Raw genomic sequence first — 27,426 nt, 5'->3', positions numbered from 1 at the left:
AGCACACCAAATTTACCCTGTTATACAAGCTGCACACTGACACTGTACATTGTATCACAGGGTCAGATCCTCAGTGTTGTCCCATGAAAAGATATAAATGTGAGGGGTGTACTTACTTTATTGATTTACTGTATTATTGTGTTTCTCGACAGAAATCTCCCAGATTATCACCCGCATTATTTTCTGATAACTGTGAAATTCAGCCCCAGCAGCTGCACCAGCTCCTGAAGTACGCGGCTACCGGAAAGCGGGGCGGTGCCACACAGGCAAGGTGCGTTCATCTTTGACCTTTTGGTTTTCAAGTTTTATTACCCGTGCCCTCTCCTGAGTTTGTCGGTTTTACTGCATACTTGTATCCGTTGGTAAATAAAGGTTTGGAGCATTGTTTGTGTTGTGCCGTTCCTCTGTTATTCCTCATCGACATTTATCAAATTAACATCTGGATGTTATCAGTTGTGGCTGGTCCCCCCCAATCCATACTGACAATGTCAGACTGTAGGGACTCACTCTTTTAATACAGAGAATGGTAACACCAAGTTGTATTTACTAAAACAGACATGTAAAATGTGATGACAAATCTTCTTTAACCTATTCTTGCAAATGGATGCGTTATCCACGTCCTGTGAAAAGGTCCTCATGTAGATGAGGCTCAGCAGCTGAACTCTCTCCACATGCGGCAGATCCTGGCTAAATTAAATAGCCGGCATCTGTCTCCAACAGCCACGCCCAGCTTTTAAAGGGGTGGTTCACTACTTAGCCTTACTAGCCACATCAATATAACATTCAGAAATAAGGCTTCTCTCAAACACCTTGTGTAGTCAATTGTGCCTGTGAGCTGTGCTATTGTGTTCCACTCATTCCCATCATGTGACTTCCGGGTCTCCATGACCTCTAAGATCCGGTGATGTCATGTCAACTTCCAGTTGACCTGACACCACCGAGCTCAGCACCAGTCTCCGAGTAACTGGGCTGTGGGCAGCGTTTCACCACTCATCATGGACCAGCATCATAGCGCAGCATGTCGTGCGCTCTCTCTTTCACCACAGGAGCGATGCTGAGCTGTGACAAGATTGTGAAACGCCGCCCACAGCCCAGTTACTCGGAGACTGGGGACGGCCTCGGTGGTGTCAGGTCAACTGTAAGTTAACGAGACATCACCGGATCTTTGAGGTCACGGAGCCCCGGGGGTCACATGATGGGGATGAGCGGACTGTGATAACTCCGCTCAGAGGCACTATTGGCAACACAAAGTGTTTAAGAGAAGCCTTGTTTCTGAATGTTATATTGATGTGGCTAGTAAAGCTAAGTAGTGAACCACCCCTTTAAAAGCTGGGCGTGGCTGTTGGAGACAGATGCCAGCTATTTAATACAGCCAGGATCTGCCGTGTGCGGAGGGAGTTCAGCTGCTGAGCCTCATCTATGTGGAGCCCAGGACAAGCCAGGACGTCACAGGTACTGCAACAACACACCCCACACACCGGTTAGGAACATCTGAGTCAGACACAAATCCTTGTTGCCTCCCTCCAGGGGCTGATGTCCACACCAGATGGGGTGGAGCCAGGCGGTTGGCTCCACCCACTGAGGAGTTCACAGCCCTGGAGGCGGGAAGAGGAGGTGTTCCATCCACGTCTATAGGATCAATAGCGTAATCTGTGACCCTGCTCTTGCACTTCTACGGGAGCAGTGGTGTAATGTGAGACAGCACTCCATCCACTTCTATGGAAGCAGAGGTGTAATGTGTGACGGTGCTTCTTCAGCGTCTATGGAAGTAGTGGTGTAACCTGTGACCCTGCTCCATCAACCTCTATGGAAGCAGTGGTGTAATATGTGACACCACTCCATACACTGCTATGGGGGAAGTAGTGTAATGTGTGACACTTCTCTGTCCATTTCTATGGAAGCAGTGGTGTAATGTGTGACTGCCGCTCCGTTCACTTTTATGAGGACAGTGGTGTAATGTGTGACCCTGTTCCATCCCCTTCTATGAGAGCAGTAGTGTAATGTGTGACCCTGCTCCATCACCTTCTATGAAAGCAGTGGTGTAATGTGTGACACCACTCCATACACTTCTATGGGGGCAGTAGTGTAATATGTGACACCACTCCATACACTTCTATGGGGGCAGTAGTGTAATATGTGACACCACTCCATACACTTCTGTGGGGGCAGTAGTGTAATGTGTGACACTTCTCTGCCCATTTCTATGGGAGCAGTGGTGTAATATGTGACCTTGGCACAGTGGTGTAATGTTACACTGCTCCTGAACTTCTATGAGAGTCAGTGCTATGTCAGTGTAGCCTCCTGCAGAGGTTGTACAGTGATATAGCAGAGCGGAGTCAGTGTTTAGAGCACAGCGTTGTGATTGTGATGATGACACTGCTGCGCTCTGTACTCCAGTCACACAGGAGTCCCGTCTCCTCCTGTCACCGCATGCTCTGAACACTGCGCTGTCACGGGAAAGTGAAGCTCATAGAATATTTCCGGGCTTTATAAGAATGGCGCCGGTCTCCTGCCACAGCGCAGGGGGTGCCCAAGTCACAGCAGGAGGCAGCTACAGCGCAGGGTGCCCAATCACAGCAGGAGGCAGCTACAGCGCAGGATCCTATATACAGCGGCTGCCGTATTTGAGATGTGTAAGTGTCGTGCCTCTTTCTGTGCAAATCAGGATAATGTGAGGTTTTTTTTAACTTAGTTTTTACATTTATAAATTTATTTTAAGTTTGTAAACTGTTGTGCTATACCGCGGGCGGCTTGTATTTCACACCCATCCAATTTTTCTTTCATGTTTAAGGGTATTAATAGGTAGTTGGCAGTTGGAATATCCAGTCATGCCTGTAGGTAACATATAGTGTATATATTGTAGTTGACTCATGTTAAAAGGCGCCACGCTGTATAGCACAAGGGTCTCAGCTTATGCGCTGAGTGTTTGTGAATTTTCCCTGAGTGTCTTCCCCTGTTCGATTGTGTTCATATCCAAATTGTAGTAAAGTACCTTTGTTAGTTAATCTAGTTTTGGGGCCGTTTATTTCTCGTTCGTGACTTCGCTGTATCCTAAAGAGCCCACCCCGGTGCACGGCTTACAAATGTGTGACACCACTCCATACACTTCTATGGGGGCAGTAGTGTAATGTGTGACACCACTCCATATACTTCTATGGGGGCAGTAGTGTAATATGTGACACCACTCCATACACTTCTGTGGGGGCAGTAGTGTAATGTGTGACACTTCTCTGCCCATTTCTATGGGAGCAGTGGTGTAATATGTGACCTTGTTCCGTCCACTTCTATGGGAGCAGTGGTGTAATATGTGACCTTGGCACAGTGGTGTAATGTTACACTGCTCCTGCACTTCTTTTATGGGAGTCAGTGCTATGTCAGTGTAGCCTCCTGCAGAGGTTGTACAGTGATATAGCAGAGCGGAGTCAGTGTTTAGAGCACAGCGTTGTGATGATGACACTGCTGCGCTCTGTACTCCAGTCACACAGGAGTCCAGTCTCCTCCTGTCACCGCACGCTCTGAACACTGAGCGGTCACGGGGAAGTGAAGCTCATAGAATATTTCCGGGCTTTATAAGAATGGCGCCGGTCTCCTGCCGCAGGGCAGGGGGTGCCCAAGTCACAGCAGGAGGCATCTACAGCGCAGGGTGCCCAATCACAGCAGGAGGCAGCTACAGCGCAGGATCCTATATACAGCGGCTGCCGTATTTGAGATGTGTAAGTGTCGTGCCGCTTTCTGTGCAAATCAGGATAATGTGAGGTTTTTTTTAACTTAGTTTTTACATTTTTCTAACTTTATTTTTACATATTATTACAGCACATAATTTAATGTTTTTCCCTTTTATTATTTTCAGGATCACCCAATACAGAAAATTACATCCGCACCAACTGCACGGGGGAACCTACGGACAGCAGCCCCCTGTTTGGTCTGGATTGTGAAATGGCACGTATATAAGAGACCGTATGTCTGACGTGTCAACCAATAAAGCTGTGTATACCAAAAAGATAGTGCACCTCCCCAACCCCATCATCCACAAACACACATCCCCATCATGAGAGAGGCAAGACGCAGTCAGATCTGCCTGACAGCAGAGCAAAGGATCGGGCATGCTGAAACCCAACATGTCTGATCCTTTTTTAGGGAATCCCTTGTACATCCTTTATTATCGGTGGATATATTTCTAATACATCAATTTTGGTTTGATAAGACAAAGTGTAAATTTAAAGCCTTTTTTACAAAATACAGTTTAGTAGCTTAAAAAAAATCTGAATTTTATAAAAAAAAATTGCTTTGTCGCAATTTTGTTACACCTGTAATTTTAATTTTATTTTTCAGGGAGGAGGGACACTGAGGAGTTGTCTATCAGCTTGTACTGAGAAGTGTGAGATCAGGGAGGAGGGACACTGAGAAGCTATCAGCATGTACTGAGCAGTGTGAGATCAGGGAGGAGGGACACTGAGAAGCTATCAGCATGTACTGAGCAGTGTGAAATCAGAGAGGAGGTACACTGAAAAGCTATCAGCATGTACTGAGCAGTGTGAGATCAGGGAGGAGGGACACTGAGAAGCTATCAGCATGTACTGAGCAGTGTGAGATCAGAGAGGAAGTACATTGAAAAGCTATCAGCATGTACTGAGCAGTGTGAGATCAGAGAGGAGGTACATTGAAAAGCTATCAGCATGTACTGAGCAGTGTGAGATCAGGGAGGAGGTACATTGAAAAGCTATCAGCATGTACTGAGCAGTGTGAGATCAGGGAGGAGGGACACTGAGAAGCTATCAGCATGTACTGAGCAGTGTGAGATCAGAGAGGAGGTACATTGAAAAGCTATCAGCATGTACTGAGCAGTGTGAGATCAGGGAGGAGGGACACTGAGAAGCTATCAGCATGTACTGAGCAGTGTGAGATCAGAGAGGAGGTACATTGAAAAGCTATCAGCATGTACTGAGCAGTGTGAGATCAGGGAGGAGGGACACTGAGAAGCTATCAGCATGTACTGAACAGTGTGAGATCAGGGAGGAGGAATACTGAGAAGCTATCAGCATGTACTGAGCAGTGTGAGATCAGGGAGGAGGAACACTGAGGAGCTATCAGCATGTACTGAGCAGTGTGAGATCAGGGAGGAAGGACACTGATGGGCTATTAGCATGTACTGAGCAGTGTGAGATCAGGAAGAAGAACACTACGGAGCTATCAGCATGTACTGAGCAGTGTGAGATCAGGGAGGAGGGACACTGAGGAGCTGTCAACTTCTACTGAGCAGCGTGAGATCAGAAAGGAAGACCACTGAGGAGCTGTCTATCAGCTTGTACTGTGCAGTGTGAGATCAGTGAGGAGGGACACTGGGGAGCTGTCAGCTTGTACTGAACAGTGTGAGATCAGGGAGGAGGGACCCTGAGGAGCTGTCTATTAGATGTCATGTGGCTCGTTGTCCTATGGCGGCCATGTTGATCTAATAGACAGTTTCATAGATTTCTGACACCAGTATTTCTATATCCGCAGTGTTTGACCTGTAAAGGGCACGAGCTGACCTGGGTGTCATTAGTGGATGCACAAGGCCAGTGTATTATGGATGAACTGGTGAAGCCGGATAATCCCATGATAACTTACAAGACCAGGTATTCTCTCTATTCTTACATACATTCTGTCTTTCTCCTGTAATGATCTATGGTTGGCTTAATAGATTTTTTTTAACAAAATGGACGACATGTTGACTTGCAGATCACCCAATGACTTAAAATGTTGGGCTGTTCCGCTTATTACTCTACAATGATGGCTCTGACGTGCTCTGAGAATCTGGAATATTTGTCTCCATGGTAACAGACTACAAACAAACCTTATGTAGTCTGGACCTGCGCTCCTATCCCTACTTATTAGTAATATGTACATAAAACGTTGTGCAGGATAAGAAAACGTGGATGATTTGTCAAAACCGCCACGTATGTCCGTGGGTTGTGTCTGGTGCTGTAGTTCTGTAGTAACATGGCCGGAGCTCTGTCTTACCGAAATGACCCTGTTAATACCTAAGTAAATGTTCCCGAAGAGATTTTCTTTTTTCTGTACAACACAATCTCTCACATTTGTGTAATTTATGTGCGGTCAGGCTCTCGAGGATCACTAAAAAGAAGCTCATCCTGTAAAAACCAAACTGAAGGACGTCCAGGAAAGAATAAAAGCTCTCCTTCCTCCAGACGCCGTGTTGGTGGGACACTCGCTGGAGAACGACCTGCGAGCTCTGCAGGTGAGCGCTCACATCGCACCACTTGTGTGTATAGAGCCGGCAGTGCGACCCTGACCATTGTTTCTTTCCTTTTTTCCAGATGATACATCCAAATGTTATTGACACGTCCATACTTTTTGCACGAAACCCGGGAAGGAGATTCAGATTAAAGTTCCTGGCGCAAGTGATACTAAAGTACGAAGCTTCACGTTCTATCTCCCTACAGGCTTGTTATGTCTTGGTTCGGATTTCTGCCCTTACGTCTTGGGTGGGCCGATGGAAGCCTGGCATGCATGACTTAAATGCCACTATTATAGATTGACATCTGCATTTAAGGGGCTAACATTGGCCATTAGAGCTGCTTTGAGAGGCAGATGCTGGATGTGTAACTCAGCTGGCATCTGCCCAGAGCGGTGCAGACTTAGCTCCTATTACCCCTCACCGATATACAAGGTATGTCGGTCAGTGGTTACAGAAATATGCCTCTTATCATATACTGATTATTCACTCTCAAAAACTGCTCCAATCTGTCTACAGTTCTGTCTTCAGAGAGTGATCAGATTACACCTGCTGCCTATAGAAGTGTATGGAAAGGGAATGAGGGTGGATAATAAGCCAAGTACACAAGAGAAGCTGCTGAGGCTTCTAGTGACAAGAGCCTGCAAAGGGGAACACTGCTAAATAATGCAGGGGTAAGGGGCAGGAACGGCACAGCCTTTTTTTATTGTGGGGGAGAGCTCCTGCTGGAGTCAGTTGCCTTACAGGGAACACGAGCTTAGGTGTGGGAAATAATTTCGTGGACACACAACAAAGAATTCTTTATATTTATTTTTCACATTTTTATCTGCAACATGAGACTTTTTGTACCACGGTATACCACGATGATATGATAGTGTTCTTGCAGGAGAGAGATTCAGCGTGCAGACGCGAATGGCCATGACCCCTCGGAGGATGCCGTGGCTGCTCTGAACCTGGCCCAGTAGTTAATTCAGCATCGGCCAGAGAAGGTGAGAGTCTTTGCCGTGCCTCTGTCCCCCGTGCAGCGTCCGTCTCTCCGCATTATGTGCTTCATTCCTATTTCTTTTCTAGGTTGCAGATATAAATTTGGAGGAAATATTTCTAAAAGGAAAATAATCTGCATAGTAGAGGAGGAACTCCAAAAACCTCCGAGATCAAACCAAATGGGATCCATCCTCCACCACAAGGACCGAGGTAGGAGCTGCATCAGTGGAGGACTCGGCGTATTCATGTCTATATGCTCCCTGCAATGGCACTATAGGGGAATTAAAGGGAACCTGTCCCCAGATTTGTCCCCTATAAACTTCGCCCACCACCAGTGATCCCCTATATACAGCATTCCAGAATACTGTATGTAAGAGCCCAGGCTGCCATTTCTAACATTAGAAAACAGCTCCTATTATACTCACCTGTGTGATGGTCCGGTCCAATGGGCTTCGCTGATCTCGGTCTGGCACCTCATCTCTTCCTTCCATTGCCGCCCACCTTCCCCACACCTGTGCATTACAGTCCTTTGTTCTGCCCTCATCATGGCAGAGAGAAGGGCACCTGTGCGGGAGCGCAATGGGGACCTCTGTGTGGATGATGTATGACGCATCATCCACACGGAGCTGGGAAGGAGGATGGAGAGCGCACAAGATGGAGGAGGCGCCGGACTGAGACCAACAGTGACCATCGGACCTGATGGCCGGCAGGTGAGTATAATAAAGCTGATTTTTACGTTCTACACAGCAGCCTGGGCTCTTATATACAGTACAGTGAAATCTTTGATTACGAGCATAATTGGTTCCGGTAGTGAGCTCTTAAACCAAGTTACTCTTATATCAAACCGAATTTCTCTGACGCCTCATTGGGGGACACAGGACCATGGGTGTTATGCTGCATATCCATAGGAGGACACTAAGTAGATGCAAAAGCATAGCTACTCCTCTGCAGTATACACCCCCTGGCCGGGCCAGGCAGCCTCAGTTTTAGTACACAAGCAGTAGGAGAAAAAACCAGTAAAACCTTCTCAACAGAGGAACATGAGAAAAGAAGAGTCATAACCAAATAAGGTATTGAGAGAACCAAGGCCCAACAGGGCAACAGGGTGGGTGCTGTGTCCCCCAATGATGGCTAAGAGAAAACGATTTTACGGTGAGTACACAAAAATCCGTTTTTCTCTGATGCCTCATTGGGGGACACAGGACTATGGGACGTCCTAAAGCAGTCCATGGGTGGGAAACATAAACGAAGACAACACAACCCAAGGACTAGGAACCAGTCCCAGACAGCCTGGAGCGCCTACTGAGAGAGGTGCTCTACTGCCGTTTGCAGAATTTTCCTACCCAGATTTGCCTCAGTTGAAACCTGGGTATGGACTCTGTAATGCTTTGAAAACGTATGTAGGCTAGACCAGGTCGCAGCCTTACACACCTGTTCCACTGAAGCCTGATGCCGAATGGCCCACGAAGCGCCAACTGCTCGCGTGGAATGAGCCCGCAGCCCACTAGGAATGGGCTTGAGTTGTAAGCGGTAGACTTCCTGGATCGCAGAGCGAATCCAGCGAGCCAGAGTCGCCTTTGAAGCTGCCTGCCCCTTCTTAGGCCCCTCAGGAATGACGAACAAAGAGTCCGTTTTCCTAAAGGGGGCTGTCCTGGATATGTAATATCTGAGAGCTCTCACGAGGTCTAACGAATGCAGAGACCTTTCCACCCTATGAACCGGGTGTGGACAAAAGGAAGGCAGAACAATGTCCTCGTTCAAATGAAACGGGGTAAGAACCTTTGGAAGGAAATCCGGAAGGGGGCGCAGAACCACCTTGTCCTGGTGAAAGATCAGAAAAGGCTTGCGGCAAGAGAGTGCTGCTAGCTCTGAAACCCGTCTGATGGACGTAATTGCCACCAGGAATGTTACCTTCCAGGACAGAAGAGCAAGGGAGGATTCCTTGAGGGGTTCAAAGGGAGACCTCTGTAGAACGTCCAGAACGAGGTTGAGGTCCCATGGTTCCAGCGGCCGTTTGTACAGGGGAACTAGATGGGAAACGCCCTGGAGGAAGGTCTTGACTTGCGTTTTTTGAGCCAGGCGCATTGGGAGAGGATTGAGAGCGCTGAGACCTGCCCTTTAAGGGAACTGAGAGCCAACCCCGCTTGCAAGCCAGACTGTAGAAAATCGAGAATTCTGGGAATGGCCAGAGGCATAGGCTGGACGTTAGTTTCCCTGCACCATGAAAGGAAGATTTTCCACGTACGGTGGTAAATGCGGGATGAAGCAGGCTTTCGGGCGCTGATCATGGTGAAAATAACCGCGGGGGAGAATCCCGCTCTTGTTAATACCCAGGTCTCAATGGCCATGCCGTCAGCTTCAGGGCTCTGGAGTTCTGATGGGAAATGGGCCCTTGGGTCAGCAAGTCTGGGATGTCTGGAATGCGCCACGGTGCGTCTGTGAGCATTTGTACTAATTCGGCGTACCAGGCACGTCTGGGCCAGTCCGGTGCTATCAGTATCACCGGGACTCCCTCTGCGTTGATCTTCCTGATTACCCGCGGCAGCAGGGGTAGAGGTGGAAATATGTAAGGCAGGCGGAAGTGGTGCCAGGAGCAGACTAGAGCATCCGCGCCGATGGACTGCGGGTCGCGTGACCTGGCTATGAACGCGGGTACCTTTGCATTCAAGCTTGAGGCCATTAGGTCCACGTCTGGTGTGCCCCAGCGAGTGCAGATGTGTAGAAACACATCTGGGTGGAGAGACCATTCTCCGGCGGCCAGGCCTTGGCGACTCAGAAAGTCTGCTGGCCAGTTCTCTACCCCCGGTATGTGTACCGCTGATATCACTGATCCCGTCGATTCGGCCCAGCTGAGGATCTTGTGGGCCTCGAGATAAGCCACTTTGCTGCGGGTGCCCCCCTGCCGATTGATATAGGCTACAGCTGTCGCATTGTCCGATTGGACTCGAATCTGACGACCCGCTAGCAGAGGGCAGAAAGCTCTGAGCGCGAGGAAGATCGCACGGTGTTCCAGGATGTTTATGGGAAGGAAAGACTCCTGGAGCGGCCAACGTCCTTGAGCAGTGTGGTGCCGATACACTGCTCCCCAGCCTAGGAGGCTGGTGTCCGTGGTCAGGACCAGCCAGTTCACTGGGAGAAAAGATCTCCCCTTCAATAGGGATGAGGACCGAAGCCACCAGCGGAGTGCGTACCTGACTAAAGGCGTCAGGTGAAGATGTCTGTCCAGGGAGAAGGGGCTCTTGTCCCAGGCCGCTAGAAGGGCTAGCTGCAGTGGGTGGAGGTGCAGTTGAGCAAAGGGTACTTCTTCCATAGCCGCCACCATCCTGCCTGTGAACCTTCATGGGCACCCCTGATCCACCCTGTGGTATCACCCCAAAGGGTGGACGGGGCTCGGCAATAGGGACTGGACCTCCGCAGCGCGTCTGGATTTTATGATGGGCCCGCAGCGCTGTCCACATTCGCAGAGGTGCTCCCACCCCCACCGGCGTCCACCTCCCTGCCTTCCCCACTTCTACTCCCCTGGAGCCCGCAGCCATTCCATCGGTGTGCGGAGCACACAGGCACATGTGCAAAGCTCTCTGCATGCACACCGGACAACGCTGATGCGGCGCCGCGAATATCAGGTAGGACGCTCATCTCCTACCTTCTCCTCTTCAGGCAGCTGCAGAAATTTAGGCCCCGGTCTCGGCCTAGACGCCCTGCGCCCCAGCCACGTCCCATCAGTCGGCGGAGTGCACCGGCCCGCGCACAGAACTCCCGGCCGGCACACAGGACATCCGCGGATATCAGGTAGGACGCCCATCTCCTACCTTCTCCTCGGGCAGCTGCAGAAATTTAGGCCCCGGTCGCGGCCTAGACGCCCTGCGCCCCAGCCACGTCCCAGCAGTCGGCGGAGCGCACCGGCACGCGCGCAGAGCTCCCTGCCGGCACACAGGACATCGCTGCTGCGCCGCCACTGTTTTCAGGTAGGACCAGTGGTCTCTACCTTCTCTCGCTCCGGCGCTCCAAAAATTTAGGCCCCGGCTGCGGCCTTGTCTCCAGCGTCCCAGGCCCGCCCCCCGCTGCAGCGCTATTGGCCGCCGGCCGGTCCGTCTCCGCCCTCCGCTCAGCCCCAGGCATCACAGTAGGGGTGGTGGTTGATCTTTTCCCGCTCTCCCGCCCTCCAGCCTCCTTCAGTGTCCATTTTAAAAAGAAAAAAAAAAGAAAAAAAAACAGACTCCCAGTCTGCGGATTGCTGAGGCTGCAGCAACCTTTATAATCTGTGATCCACTTACTCTCTATTTTCCATGAACAGAAACAGACTCAAAAGATGGTGTTTTTTATCAGGGGTTGAGTTATTTTAGATATATGTTAGATTTATACAGGTGCTTGTTCAGGCATCTAGTTTTACATCATAGATACATACATATAAAATGGAACTGTAGTTTTTTACTATCAAGGTTTATTCCCCCAAAATGATATCTCAATAGGGTTAATACATATAATACTCAGGCTTGAATTTATTTGACCGGTAAGGGTCACGATTGCTGTACTTAGTACCCTCATTTGTAAATTCCCCCAAATGATGTCATATTTAGTGATAATAGCCACCGCATACCCCTGACACTGCAGGGCCCTACATCCCGCCCCTGCCGGCTGGTTAGCGTCCCTGTCTCAGTCCATAGATCACCTCGCTGAGGCCTCTCAGGTCGTTGCACATGCACTGCGCCCCTTGCCGACGCTCCGTCATACCTCCACAGGATTGGCGCAATCCCCTCAGGGGGAGGTGAGTCCCGTACCAGGGACCTTATCCACTGCTCGAAGTGGACCCGCCAGGTCTCGTCTTCGGCGTCCCCCCCGGTTTCACCTTCATTCCCAGGTCCAAACTACCGCTCCACTGGAAGCCTTCCGACCTCTCTGGTGATGGCCCAGGCGTACCACCTCTGCCTTTTCGACAAGAGCGATACAGACAATGATTAAGGCCAGGAACCCAGTTTCATCGAGAATCTATTACCACATGTGGAGAGTTCCTCCGGTGGTGTGAGGAGCATATCTTCTCTTCTCTTTGCTCCTTCTCCCTTCCGTTATTGCTGGCATTTTTGCAGTCAAGTCTGGATGCGGGTCTCTCGCACGTCCCTTTAAGGGCCAGGTGTCGGCTTTATCAATTCGGTTTCAGAAGCCTCTCGCTTCTCGTCCGCCGATCAAGACCTTCACCCAGGGAGTCACCCATCTGGCTCTGCTGTATCGTCGTCCACTAGAAACGTGGGACCTTAATCTGGTGATGGGTTCGCTTCAAGGTACCCTGTTTGTTCCTTTCCGAGTTTCCTCCTGTTCTCACCTGTTTTGGAAAGTGGGTTCCTCGTTGCCATCACGTTTTTACGAAGGGTGCCAAGGTGGGCAGCCCTCTCTGGTCGTTTTCTCCCCCTTTTTCGGGTCCTCCACCTGGACAGGAGGGGGTGCTCTGGCCAGACCCCTTTCTGTCCAGGGCTGTCTCGCCGTTCCACCCAGATGGGGAGATTGGGAGGGGCATGCCGGCGTCCAAGACCAAGATTGCCACATTGATCCATTCCGCTATGTTTAAGGCCTATTGCATGAAGAACGGATCCCGCCGCGGGCAGTGAAGGCGCACTCTACCCGTGCAATGGGAGCATCTTGGACGATTGGACTTCAGACGTCGACCGGCCAGGTCCGCGGAGTCGCCTCCTGGTCTAGTCTGCATACCTATGCTAGGTTCTACCATGATCACACCCAAGTATCGGCAGAGGCCAGTCGTGGTGTACTTTTTTGCGGGCGGCAGTAGCACACCTGTAACAAGGTAGGTGCTTGCAGGTCTGGTCAAGCCCGACAGGGAGAAGCTGTTTCCTACCTATCTCCGGTGCTTGTTCTCTTCCCACCCAGGGACTGCTTTTGGACGTCCCATGGTCCTGTGTCCCCCAATGAAACGAAAGAGAAAGAAGCATTTTTGTGTACTCACCGTAAAATCTCTTTCTCTGAGTCTTCATTGGGGGACACAGCACCCACCCTGTTTGTTTTGTATTACATATTGCCTGCCTATTGCCTCAGTGGTCCATATTCCCAGGCCACTTGTCGCACGGCGACTTGGTTATAATTTTTACTTTGACTTATCTATGGTTGTTTTGGTTCTCCTCCTACTGCTTGTGCATAAACTGAATTGAGCCCGCCTCCGGCTCGGGGTGTATACTGCTGGGGAGGAGCTAACTTTTTCTGTCTACTTAGTGTCAGCCTCCTAGTGACAGCAGCATACCCATGGTCCTGTGTCCCCCAATGAAGACTCAGAGAAAGAGATTTTACGGTGAGTACACAAAAATCCTTCTTTTTGTCTGTCTCTATCTCTCTGTTTCTTTCCTCATCTGTCTCTTTCCAGGTCAGTCTCTTTCCAGGTTAGTCTCTTTCCAGGTCAGTCTCTTTCCAGGTCTGTCTCTGTCTCTGTCTGTCTGTCTCTTTCACCGTTTGTCTCTTTCCCTGTCTCTTTCCCTGTCTGTCTCTCTGTCTGTCTCTCTGTCTGTCTTTGATTATCCGTCTTCCCACCGACATCTTATTACCTCACATATAAGCTTCTTATACTTTGAATGTCTTTTTTTCTCATAGCAACCAATCACAGCTCCTACTAATAACCTGTAGTTCCAGGCTCCATTTACTTTAATGGAGCCATGTTTTTTTCGAGAGTAACTGTAAAGCACGGGTTTACATTTTCCTGTCAAAACATAGTGTACGACGTTCCCTGGGTCACATGAGGTGTGTCTGCAAAATTTCGTGATTGTAAATGCGACGGTGCGGATACACTTTTCGTTTCACTTTTTCCCCATTATGTAGATAGGGGCAAAATGATTGATAAATTGGAACGCACGGGGTTAAAATTTCCCCTCACAACATAGCCTATGACGCTCTCGGGGTCCAGACGTGTGAGTGTGCAAAATTTTGTGGCTGTAGCTACGACGGTGCAGATGCCAATCCCGGACATACATACATACATACATTCAGCTTTATATATTAGATGTGTATATGTGTGTGTGTGTGTGTGTGTGTGTGTGTGTGTGTGTGTGGGTATATATACTGTATATGTGTGTGTGAACATAGACTCCTTGTTCATCATTCCTGAAAGGCTTAAGAAAGGAGAGGCACTTCATAGGCAACGCTGGCTTGCTGGATTCACTCTGCGATCCAGGAGGTCTACCGCTTGCAACTCAAGCCCATTCCTAGTAGGCTGCGGACTCATTCCACGCGAGCAGTTGGTGCCTTTTGGACCATTAGGCATCAGGCTTCAGTGGAACAGAGGTGTAAGGCTGCGACCTGGTCTTGCCTACATACTGTTTTAAAGCATTACCGAGTCCATACCCAGGCTTCGGCTGAGGCGAACCTAGGTAGGAAAATTCTGCAAACGATAGTGGAGCACCTATCTCAGTAGGCGCTCCTGGCTATCTGGGACTGGTTCCTAGTCCTTGGGTTGCGTTGTTTATTGTTTACCCACCCAGGGACTGCTTTAGGACGTCCCATGGTCCTGTGTCCCCCAATGAGGCGTCAGAGAAAAACGGATTTTTGTGTACTCACCGTAAAATCGTTTTCTCTTAGCCATCATTGGGGGACACAGCACCCTCCCTTTTGCCCTGTTGGGCCTTAGCTTTTTTCTCTCAGGTGTATACTGCAGGGGAGGAGCTAACATCTTTGCATCTACTTAGTGTCCTCCTATGGATAAGCAGCATAACACCCATGGTCCTGTGTCCCCCAATGATGGCTAAGAGAAAACGATTTTACGGTGAGTACACAAAAATCCGTTTTTCTTTTCTACCCTGCCATGTAAATTGGATTTTACTATTATGGAAGAACCTTTTTATCTTTGACGAATAAAGAATAATTTTTTCATTCAATTGGAACTTGGATGCTGGATCTATTCTTTTCACCATGTACTATGCAATGGTAAACTGAATACAATGCATATGTACAGAAAGTTACCTCCAGAGCTGGTCAGAGCGCGGTGAAAGGACGGAACCGGAAGTGTGCACAGTGAGTATTTGCTCTTATTGCAAAACGCTCCCAAACCAAGTTACTCTTAATCCAAGGTTCCACTGTATTCTGGAATGCTATACATAAGAGCTCACTGGTGGCCTCAGCTTAAAGGGGACAAACCTGGTGACAGAACTTCTTCAAAGGGAACCTGTGAGGTCCCCTCTGCCCTCCAAGCCAGCAGCATTTACATGTGTATGCCAAAATCCCCTTCCTAACACGCCCTGTATAACAGCATTCTCTAAAATCAAGCCTTAAAAATAACATTTATTACCTCTGTTTTGTTTTTTTTTTAACCAATCTGTTTTTATTGAAATTTTTCAAGAGAAGAATATATAACATGCATACAGAAAAGAGAAGAGAGGATTTGCCACTACAGTTTGCCTAGGTGGGCCACTGCCCTTGGTACATATATAGCCCTCATAATACACTTTCAGACCAATATATACTTTTATTTAGGGTTTGCTAGTTTATCTGCTCTATCTCTTGGTCTCCCAGACCCTTGTGACAGTTTTGTATTTACATGTTGCAGTAGTTTTATTTCTGCATTTGCATAGCTAAGCCCATCGATCTATATGTTATACCATACTAGAAAGCGGCTATGTTAGAGTGTGTGTCAATAGCAGAGTAGAGATAATAAAGAGAAAATAGCAGAGTAGAGAGAAAGGAGGGGTGGGGAAAACATTCACAAGAGGACTAGGGAGGGAGGTAAAAGGGGAGTTATAAGTGCGCTGTCACTGGAACAGATCCCGGAAGGCAGGGGACTCCTTGAACATGATCCACGGCTGCCAGAGTCTGATAAACTTCTCGTTGGTGCCCGTAACCCAAGATGAAATTTCTCCATATGGCACAAATGAGATAGCTCCGCTTGCCATTCCCCCATTTTAGGGGTCACTGTGGACCTTTAGTGTCTTGGGATGACTGCTCTGGCCGCAATCAAAAAGAACCGCAAAAGGCACTTCTTTTGACGCCCCAATGAGCCGGGTAGAATAGAAAGAAGAGCAATCTTTATGGAGGGAGCTATGTTTTCTCCTGTCATTTGGTTGTAGATTGTAAAAACCTGAATCCAGAAATTGGATATTCTGTTACATCCCCACCAAATGTGTGATAACGTGCCACTACCCAAGCCACAGCGCCAGCACTCCTCTGGGACCGAGGGGAAGGCTCTCTGCAGGTTATCCGGACATTGGTACCATCTTGCCAATAACTTGTAACTCTTTTCCTGGGCATTGCATGCTACTGAGATCTTGTGGGAAAACACGTACGCTTTTTGTTTTTCATCATCGGAGAGGTTGAAGCCTAATTCCGCTTCCCATCTTCTAATATGGCTAGGATCCCCAGAGTGAAGGTTTCTGTTCATCATGCCGCTAATGAGGGAGATCTGGTGTGACGGAGGAGAACCCCGCAAAAATATATGTTCAAACTTGGCGGGCGTGTCCGGGGAGGGGGGCCGCCCCCCTTTCAGCCAGGATTTCACAAAGGAGCGAAGTTGGATATATTCGAGCCACCTCAATCGTCTCCCCGGGAATGCAGCCTGTAGGTCTACAAGAGGGCAAGTCATTGTCCTGTAGGATCTGCCCCAGTCTGATGTCTGATCTCCTTTGCCATCCAAGAAATCTCTCCGCCGTGTAGCCTGGGGGGAAGCCCGGATTGCCGAACAAAGGTGCCAGGGGAGTGGGCGAGCTAATCAGGCCACCTTTCATCTTTATGGCCTCCCATGCCTCTAATGTCGCTTTGAGCAATATTACCTCTGTTTTTAATATGCTAATTAAGCCTTTAAATAGACGAAGAAGGGGGCGTTGTTTCCCCAGACTAGTCGGCCATCTTTCCTTGGCATTCCTTTTATTGGCGCATTTATATATTATTTATATACTATTTTCTACGTAATGTTTTACAGTTTTTTGGAAGAACTGGAAAAGACAGGCCAGAAGATCACTTATGTGTCAACAGACGGATCGAAAAACTTTGTTTCTTCAGGACAGTTTGACACCTTGTTATGTGCTTCAAATCAAGAGGTGAGAATTAAGTTCACTGATGGACTCTCAGTTAATTCATTTTGCAACGTTGAGAGGAAAAGAACCCGTGAAAGCAAAAAGTTGCAAAATTTATACTGAGCACTTAATTTGTGCATCATATTTGGAAGTTACCCCTTATCCAATGGATAGGGTATAAGTTCCCGATAGGGTTCTCTGGATCAATGGGATCACCAGCTATGTGGATGGAGCGGTGGTCAATCATGAGGACTTCTGCTCCATTCATTTTTAAAGGAACTTCCGCAGATAGCCGAGAATCTCTTCGGCACTTCCATAAGAATGAATGGAGCAGAAGTCCGCGTGACCAACCACTGCCCCATTCACACAGGAAAGACCCCCGGTTTTCGGGATCGGTGGGGTCCCAGCATTGGGATCCCCAGGAAGTTGGCTCCTGTCCCACAGATGGGAGGATAACTTTCAAAGGTCAGAGTACCCCTTTAATTAAAAAGAAAAAAATGTCCCTTTAAAGTGCCCTTGTCTTCCATAGTTGTGATGACTGTCTGGAATGCTCCGGTGCGTCCATTTGAATTTTTCCAGACTAATGCACATTTTTCCTTGCAGGTCCTGGAGAAAGCGTGCAGCATGGTTCCTTTGTCTCCAGCCAGTATTGTGACGTTCCAGCATGGCGGCCTCTCCGAGAAATGCCATGTAGCTGCCAAAGAAGTAAGCGCAGGAATAAGATGGGATATATTGTGTGTATGTAACGGGGTGCCAGGGGTGCCTCTGGCCTGGTAGTCGTGGCCCTTGCAATCAGGCGTACCCCTGGTTCCACCGTCACTATGGGGACAGGAGATGACTTGGTGGGGCAGAGTGTGGTGGTGATGCAGATGTTATCCGGCGCACAAACACTCTTCAGGCAGGGTTCGATGCAATGAACAAACATTCTTTTATTCTTCACAAAGTCCCAAACAAAGCAATAAAGGTGATGATACGCTTTCTTAGCTGGGGGGAAGCCTGTCCTTGCGTCCCCTCCAGTGGGGATGTGCCTGACTACTCCACTTCGCCCGGCTCCCACTTCTGGCTACCCACAGCCCGGACCCACACCGGACTGCTTCACACTATGAGGTTCCGCCCGCTCCTTTTCTCACCGGCTTCCCTGATTTCCAGCTCCCACACTCTGCCCCGGCTCTGCTGCTCCGCTCCTGTCCCCGAGACGACTGCTCCCTTGATCTAATCTTTTCCTCACACCCTTGCTCTCTCCTCCCCTTGTCTCTGCCGGCTCCTCCTCCCACTGTGGTGACAGCCGTCCCACCCGGCCACTAGGGGGACCCTAACACAATACACATGCACATACAAATAAAACATTTTTATTAATAACATTTCCGGGTTAACTATGCTCCCTTTTGCAGGGGGTCTGCTCACCCACTGCATACCTCCCCTCTTAAAACCCGAGCCTCCCGGCACGGCTCTTACTTAAAACACACAGAAGCACGTAAAGTCTGCAATACCGTCCACAATAGGCGCAGCACCCACACAGAGGGCTCCAGTGTGCCCAGTTCTCCTCCTCTGGACGGCCACCAGTGTGCGCAGCTCTCCTCCTCTGGACGGCCACCAGTGTGCGCAGCTCTCCTCCTCTGGACGGCCATCAGTGTGCCCAGTTCTCCTCCTCTGGACGGCCACCAGTCCCGCGCAGCACTCCTCCTCTGGACGGCCACCAGTGTGCGCAGCTCTCCTCCTCTGGACGGCCACCAGTGTGCCCAGTTCTCCTCCTCTGGACGGCCACCAGTCCCGCGCCCGGCGGTTTCTGCAGCGCTCCCGGTCCTTCTTTCAACTAGCGCCCGGAGGCTCAACAGCGCTCCCGGTCTTAGATGGGCGCCCGGAGGCTTGGCAACAGCGCTCCCGGTCTTAGATGGGGCGACTGCCCGTACAAACACACAGAAGGGAGCTCGTCCCGTGAAACTTTAAAAGAACTTCTGCCGGCTAAACGGCGCCGGACTTAAACAACAGATCAGCAGTGGTGACTTACTCTGGGGGCCAGGCCCTCTTCCATTCCTCCGCTTGGGCCTGGATGTATGCCCCCAGGGATTGTCCCGGCTGCTGACGGATCCTCTGGAAGGACGCAGGGGCGTAGGGTGGCTCCACAGGCGCAGCTGCTGCAGCTCCTCTCGGTGGTGAAGGCGTCGCTGCCCCTGACAATCTTGCTGGTAACGGCGGCGGTGTCAATGCTGAGACTGGGTAGAGTGGAGACGGGTCCTCGTTTCCCGCTCCTAAACAGACTCCACCCCCAGCCCCACGCATCATCTTGACTCCTCCGCTGAGGTACTTCTTTTTCTTCTTCCGTGCCCTGGAGCTGGCGCCTCCCCTCTTTGGGCGGAGTACTCCATGCTTTCTCCTCGGCACCGGCCAGCCCCAGGCTCTTCTTTTGGCGCCAATTCTTCGCGCCTTTTCTTCCTTACAGATAACGGCCTCCTTGCCGCCATCTTGTACCCGGTCCAACGCTACGGGTACTAGGTTCTCTTCCCACCACGGGACTGGAAATCCTGTATCACGGTCCGGATCCTGTGCTTCAGGCACGACCCGATCTCCAGCCTCCTGGGTTCCTGGCAGGGGAATCGCATCCTGCCGACTACGCCACATGTAACGGGGTGCCAGGGGTGCCTCTGGCCTGGTAGTCGTGGCCCTTGCAATCAGGCGTACCCCTGGTTCCACCGTCACTATGGGGACAGGAGATGACTTGGTGGGGCAGAGTGTGGTGGTGATGCAGATGTTATCCGGCGCACAAACACTCTTCAGGCAGGGTTCGATGCAATGAACAAACATTCTTTTATTCTTCACAAAGTCCCAAACAAAGCAATAAAGGTGATGATACGCTTTCTTAGCTGGGGGGAAGCCTGTCCTTGCGTCCCCTCCAGTGGGGATGTGCCTGACTACTCCACTTCGCCCGGCTCCCACTTCTGGCTACCCACAGCCCGGACCCACACCGGACTGCTTCACACTATGAGGTTCCGCCCGCTCCTTTTCTCACCGGCTTCCCTGATTTCCAGCTCCCACACTCTGCCCCGGCTCTGCTGCTCCGCTCCTGTCCCCGAGACGACTGCTCCCTTGATCTAATCTTTTCCTCACACCCTTGCTCTCTCCTCCCCTTGTCTCTGCCGGCTCCTCCTCCCACTGTGGTGACAGCCGTCCCACCCGGCCACTAGGGGGACCCTAACACAATACACATGCACATACAAATAAAACATTTTTATTAATAACATTTCCGGGTTAACTATGCTCCCTTTTGCAGGGGGTCTGCTCACCCACTGCATGTATTTTGTGCTCCGTCACCTGCGCTCAGCCCTCCCACACCTGCAGATACTACACTAAGGGGCCCATTCCTTAAGGCCGGCGTCTTGTCCTCCTGTCTTGATGAAGAAGGCGCCAATAACATTAAGGAGCTCATGTCTCTCAATTTGTCACACCCTTCAGCTCAGAACGTTTCTGCCTTATTTTATGTCCCTTTTGAGGAGTAAATAAGATTTATTTGTCATGTGCCCTCTAAGTTTTACCCAAAGATGCCGGAGCTGGCCTGAAACGGCAAATGTGGCCAATTTTTTGTACAAAAATTTGGCGACAGATCAAAGAAAAGATTTAATGGCGCAAACTGGCCGAGGAATCGGATCTTGGAACGTCAAACAAAACTCCCGCCATATGGAGGCCAACGATGTGGAAGCAGAAACCCATAAATAACATTTTAGGCCTCCGACACACATCCGTTAAAAACGTGCGTGTTTGGTCCGTTTCCGTGTATACTGGAGACATGGCCAAACGTGCACCAATGTTACTAGATCTTTGCGGTTACAATTGCGTTTTTGGTCATGTCCGTGAGTCCGTCTCCGTGATGCGTTTGTTGGTCCGTGTATCACGCCAGCATGTCCGTTTTGTGTACGGAGCACGCATCCACGGACACCATTAAAATCAATGATTGTGTTCGCACAATTATTAAAACACGGATACGTGTCCTAATGGTGCGTGTGCGTGCTGCAGATTTTTTAAATTTGAATGTAAAATCGTCCATCTGGTGTAAGGTATAAGAATCGTGCTGCCTTGCTGCATTACTCGCTGGCTCGGCACATTGTGTGTATTTTCCAAAGCACATGTATTATTCCTTTTCAGTGCTTTAAGTGTTTTAAAAATTTGAAGCAAAATATGTCTCCACGAGTTGATACCAAAAGAATAATCTCTGCTGTAGAACGGCATCCTGTACTGTGGGACACAAGAATTGAAGGCTATAGGGATCGGCTAATAGTGGAGAGGGCATGGGAGGATGTTGCCCAAGAACTTTTTCCTAACAATGGATGGGAGCGATGTTCTCCAGTTAAACGTGCTCGTTTTGGTAAGTTTTTAATTATATTTTATATTTTTTTTTTTCTTAAAAATAATTCATTTTTAATATATATTTTTCAAAATATTAGTCTGAAATCACTAAATTTTGATTAATTTTATTAACGGATTATATGTATATAGATTGAATTTATAATGTCCCATAATACTAGCATGTTCAAATATACAGAACATATTTGTTATTTTTTCCTTGTAACCATCCTTCACACAATTATCAAATGTCCTAATGTTAATGTATAAATATCCTAATTTTTTGGTTGCCTATATTTTTAAATTGTTAGTTATTGTATTTTTCCATAAATTTTACAAAAAAAACCCATATAAATCATGTGTCAATTATTTGGAACAATTGTAACGATAGTTAATTTTTTTAATCTATTTATTGGTATCCTAATTTTTTACATTTAATACCAAAAATCTATGTTTAATAATATATTCCCGTTTTTTGGGGTTTTTTGTTTTTCTTTTTTGATATTTTTCAAATATTGTATGAAAAAAAACCCATTAAAATATTAAATAACAATATACAAAATTGAATATTTAAAATCTGGGGTTGTTTATAATTTAATTTAAAATATTTCTATAGTCGATACAGTTTGAAGACGATGGAGATCTGCAAGAGATCAATATCGGAGGGAGTTTAATCCCATAACGTCATCATCATTGTCAAGCCGCAAAAGGCGTTATGTTTATTTTTCCAATCTGGATTTCTTGAGACCAATTATGGAGGTGACACTGTACGTTGTCTTTAATCATTTATATTAAAAAAAGTTTTTTTTAAAAATGAAACTATACAAATTAAAAAAAAAAAACACATAACCAAAAAAAATAAAAATATACTTTTTATTTTTTTTTCTAAACTTACAGGACCGATGACAATCTGGATGATTATGATGAACAACCGTCCGCAATCCAATCTGCATCTGCTACTTCAGTTGACCCATATGTAGCCAATACCCAAGAAACTGACAGACCTGACAGTCATCAAAGTGAACATCAAACCACTGACACAGGTGTGCTATCAACAGTTAATACTCAGGAAACTTCTACACAACCCACTATTTCAAATCGTCAACCATCTCCTATAGCAACAAATGTCCCACGCTTTAATCCTTTAACACTAAGGGGTCGAAGAATGAGAAGGGGGGATGATATGAGAAGTTTGCCCGAATTAATAGACACAAGAGTTATGAATATTATGAATAGTTTAATTCCAGAAACTGATTGTGAACGGTTTTGTAGATCATTGCCAACAAGTCTATCCAAAATACATTCAGAACATCAGGATAGGGTTAGGGCTGCTATAATTACCCTTATAGATGCCTGTCAAAAAAATCCATTCCCAAATAATGTGCTACTAACAATAGAGCAGTGGCGCACTAATTTCCATGACACTAGTATTGATGTTGCAGTAACACAATCTATACCAATGTCTAACCAACCAACTACAACTGATATCACTAGTCAGTTGACAAATCCTACTTCTCGAACCTATGATATTCCAAACATATTAAATGTCCCACAACCTTCTCATATATCAATGTGGCCTGCCCAACATACAAACATGCCCTCAACTAGTACATTACCATCAACAGTTAATGTTAACCCTACTTTCCCCACTCAAATCCAGCAACTAAGTCAAGCTCAAATAAATCCTACAATTTATCCAACTCTACAAAGTATAAATCCAATATTAAATGTCAATCCATCTTTGTTCCATGGCCAAACTAGTGCACAATCACTATTACAGACCCCACACATTCCAAATCCTTATCCATACACTCAACAACCACAAAATCAGCCAAATATTATCTATACTCAACCGATTGAGCAATCTGTGTATGTTCAAAACACACAGGTATTACCTTCTACCTCAGGTGCTGATGTGACAATATTGCCATGTACCAGTCGAACTATACCTACAACAAGTGTTACTCTAACATCTGCAGAAGCAGATTGTCACATAAGTGTGAGTCAAGAGTCGGGTAATAGTAACGATGCATTTTATGAATAATTTATTTGTTTAATTTATATTTTCATATAATAAATAATTTTTTTGTATTTTTTTTTTATTCTTAATAAAAATTGAATTATTAAAAAATGTATTAAAATGTTGCATTAAAAACCACATATATTACAAGGCTGATATTAATTGTTTTGCATGGTTTTTTTTGGTAATTTTTAAAAATATGCATAAGATCTTTAATGTTTTGATTTAAAAATAATGTATGTATCAAAAAGTATTATTATTGTTATATTATGTTTTTTAACAAATTTGAGTCATTTTAAATAGGCTAAGTTGCTTAATCAATATGATAAAATATTATTTCACAATCTTTATGATGTTAAATAAAGACTGATGTTTGAAAATAATATCTATGTTTATTTAATTGTTTATTATATTTTATTTTTTTAATAATGTTTTTTGCAAAATAACATACTATATTAAAAAGAATATGATGATCATGTAAACATGATATAGTTTACACATATATTATTTGTAATATCATTAGCAACAAAATAAATACTTACCTAAATGTCGAACACGACGGCACGATGCTATTCCTTGAAAATTTGCAAAATATGTCATAAACATACACACAAAATTGATTACATTAATAATAAACCATTAAGATTACAGAAAATAAGCCATAATGCAGTGAGTATATGTCCAGGTCTGACACGGCTACGCGCTTTGTCGCACCCTAATGACATCATCAGTTTACATATGCCTGTGGGCGTGACTACACAGTACTGCTGAATTTATTACATAATTATTTTAAAAAAAAAATAACGTGTGGTTCCCAACCCAATTATAAACCAGCCAGGGAAACTCACACTGCACATCAGCTGAGCTGTCACTGAGGTTACCCGCGGCCACCGCTGGATCCAGCGGTGGCCGCGGGTAACCTCAGTGACAGCTCAGCTGATCGCGCTACTCACCTCATTTGTTCCATGGAGCTGACAGGAGCGGCGGTGTATTCTGCAGCTCCTGTCACCTGCATGTTGCAGAGCTGGATACGACGCTGGAGGACCATGGATTACGCCGGACATGGAGGGCTTTGTCGGGGTTAATAAATTGGTGATGAGGAACTTTGTTAGTGTTTTTTATTTCTAATAAATTATTTTTTCGGGTGTGTGTGTGTTTTTTAAATGTCACTTACAGATTAATCATGGAAGGTATCTCGGGGAGACGCCTGACATGATTAATCTAGGACTTATTGGCAGCTATGGGCTGCCAATAACTCCCTATTACCCCCATTTGCCAACGCACCAGGGCAAATCGGGAAGAGCCGGGTACAGTCCCAGAACTGTCGCATATAATGTATGCGGCAATTCTGGGCGGCTGCTGACTGATATTGTTAGGCTGGGGGGCTCCCCATAACGTGGGGCTCCCCATCCTGAGAATACCAGCCTTCAGCCGTATGGCTTTATCTGGCTGGTATTAAAATTGGGGGGGAACGCACGCCAGTTTTTTACATTATTTATTTATTTATTTTACTACACAGTATAGACACGCCCACCGGCTGCTGTGATTGGGTGCAGTGAGACAGCTGTCACTCAGCGTGGTGGGCGTGTGTGACTGCAACCAATCACAGGCGCCGGTGGGCGGGTAAAGCAGGGAATACTAGATTGATTAATGGGCGGCCGGCTTTTTCAAAAAAGTAATAGCCGCCAAAGTTTTTAAAACTGCCGTGCAGCACCGCGCCGAAGATCGGGGAACGATAAGTATGAGAGACGCCTGCTAAATTCAGTCAGGGGATTAGCGGTCACCGGTGAGTCCTTCACGGGTGACCGCTAATCATTACGCGGCACACAGACAGAGCCGCAGGATGACAATGAAGTCGGGTGAAGTTCACCTGAGTTCATTCTCATCGCGCAACTCTGTCTGCTGTCTGCCGACATGCATCAACGACATTGTGCAACACACACACACACGGAACATTTTACACGGACAACACACACACACACGTCAGTTATTTCACTCACGCACACAAGAACATTTCACTCGCACATACGGTTAGCATAAGGGATACATACGCAGGCCACACATACCATAAAAACGGACCTAAAAAACGGAAAACGGACCCGAAAAACGGCCCGTTTTACATGGACGTGTTTTTCACGGATGTGTTTCAGGCCTTAGAGAGATTTTCCAGGATCAGAACGTGTCCCCATTCACATGACTTTGGCGGAGTTGTGACACCAGATACATCCTAAGGGCTAGTGTGGCGATGTTTATGGAAGAGCAAACTCTTTCTAAGGACTCTTTTAGATATCCGTGCACAGACCAGAATGCACAGACTGGCCGCAACATTCCCAACCACAGCATGATCGTTTCATATATTTTTGTGAGGTTGTCACACTTGGCATAAGAGACCCCTGGCCTGTCCGTTCACAGAGAGACCACAAAGCAACGAACTGACCGGGGGGCTCCTGACTGGAGCGCGACAGCCTCATAGACATATATGAGAGCCCTTAGTCGTCCTCCTCGGCTCCCCGCAGTCGTCGTCGTCATCCTCCTCAATAATGGAGTATACGACGCTTAATAGAAAACACTGTACGACTGCGGGGACCCTGTAATGGACCATATTCTGCCCCTCTCATGGTAGTGAGCAACAAACAAGATGGCCTAAATACCTTGGGCTCTATCTAAAGTCCATCCAGCATCCCCTGGAACCTGTTCCGCTTTGGTCAGAAGAGCCTCACCACAGATCAAAATGCACGGACGTCTGAAGAGCCCTTAGGGCAGGGGTGGGGAACCTCCGGCCCGCGGGCCGCATGCGGCCCGTCATGACCTTTTGTGCGGCCCCCGGGCACATTCCCGGGGGCTGCAGTGCTGGGGCCGCCAGCCCTTTAAATGACCACATGCACTGTTTGGGAGAACCAATGGGCTCTCCCGCTGTCCAGTAGCGTAATCAGCAGTGTGTGCCCGCCCCTCTGTCCCCTCGTGCTGCGTGTGTGCCCGCCCCTCTGCCTCCTATGTGTTGTGTGTGCCTCCAGTGTCTCCTATGTGTTGTGCGTGCCTCCAGTGTCTCCTATGTGTTGTGCGTGCCTCCAGTGTCTCCTATGTGTTGTGCGTGCCTCCAGTGTCTCCTATGTGTTGTGTGTGCCTCCAGCGTCTCCTATGTGTTGTGTGTGCCTCCAGCGTCTCCTATGTGTTGTATATGATTTATCAAATATTATTATCACAAAGAGTTGACTGCGCTTCAGACAGAGACAGAAAAGCAGTTGTGAGAAGAAACATGATTAGTATCATCCAACATCACAGCCGCACCAAAGAGAAGCCGCTCCGGCCGCCACAGTAGGGGTGAGTTAATTGACCAAATATAGCCGGGTAATTTTCACATTGATAATTTTGTGCGGCCCCCGAAGGTTGGTAGAAATTTCCAAATGGCCCCCGGCTGAAAAAAGGTTCCCCACCCCTGCCTTAGGGTGAGGCATTTGGAGCAAGTACTGAGTGAAATGTTTCCGAATTGCTCTAAAAAAAATGTGGGTTCTGCTCAGTTTACACTGTCAAAGCTCAGCAGAAAGATCAGTGCGCGCTTACCTTAAAGGGGTGGTTCACTGCTCTGCAATAGTGGCCACATCTCTGTAAAACTGATTGTGAAGGATATTTCTAAATACCTTGTGTTGCCAATTCAGCCTCAGAGCGGTACTATCAAGGTCCACTCATCCCCATGAAGTGACCTCTGAGATCCGGTGATGTGACCTCAACTTCCAGTTGACCTGACATCTCCGAGCCCGGCCCCAGTCTTCCTTTCACCGCTCGTCATAGTGCAGCATGTCATGTGTTCTTTCCTTCGCTGAAAAGTGTCGCAAGCAGGAGCGATGCTGGGCTGTGACGAG

General features: G+C 47.6%; 1 pseudogene; it reads left to right on the top strand.

The window, feature by feature from the left end:
• Positions 1 to 27,426, top strand: part of LOC142246686 (RNA exonuclease 5-like) — a 136,229-nt pseudogene that overhangs the window by 77,412 nt on the left and 31,391 nt on the right.

Source organism: Anomaloglossus baeobatrachus, chromosome 7, assembly GCF_048569485.1.
Source record: "Anomaloglossus baeobatrachus isolate aAnoBae1 chromosome 7, aAnoBae1.hap1, whole genome shotgun sequence".
NCBI lineage: Eukaryota > Metazoa > Chordata > Amphibia > Anura > Aromobatidae > Anomaloglossus > Anomaloglossus baeobatrachus.
This window is presented reverse-complemented; position numbering and strand designations above follow the sequence as displayed.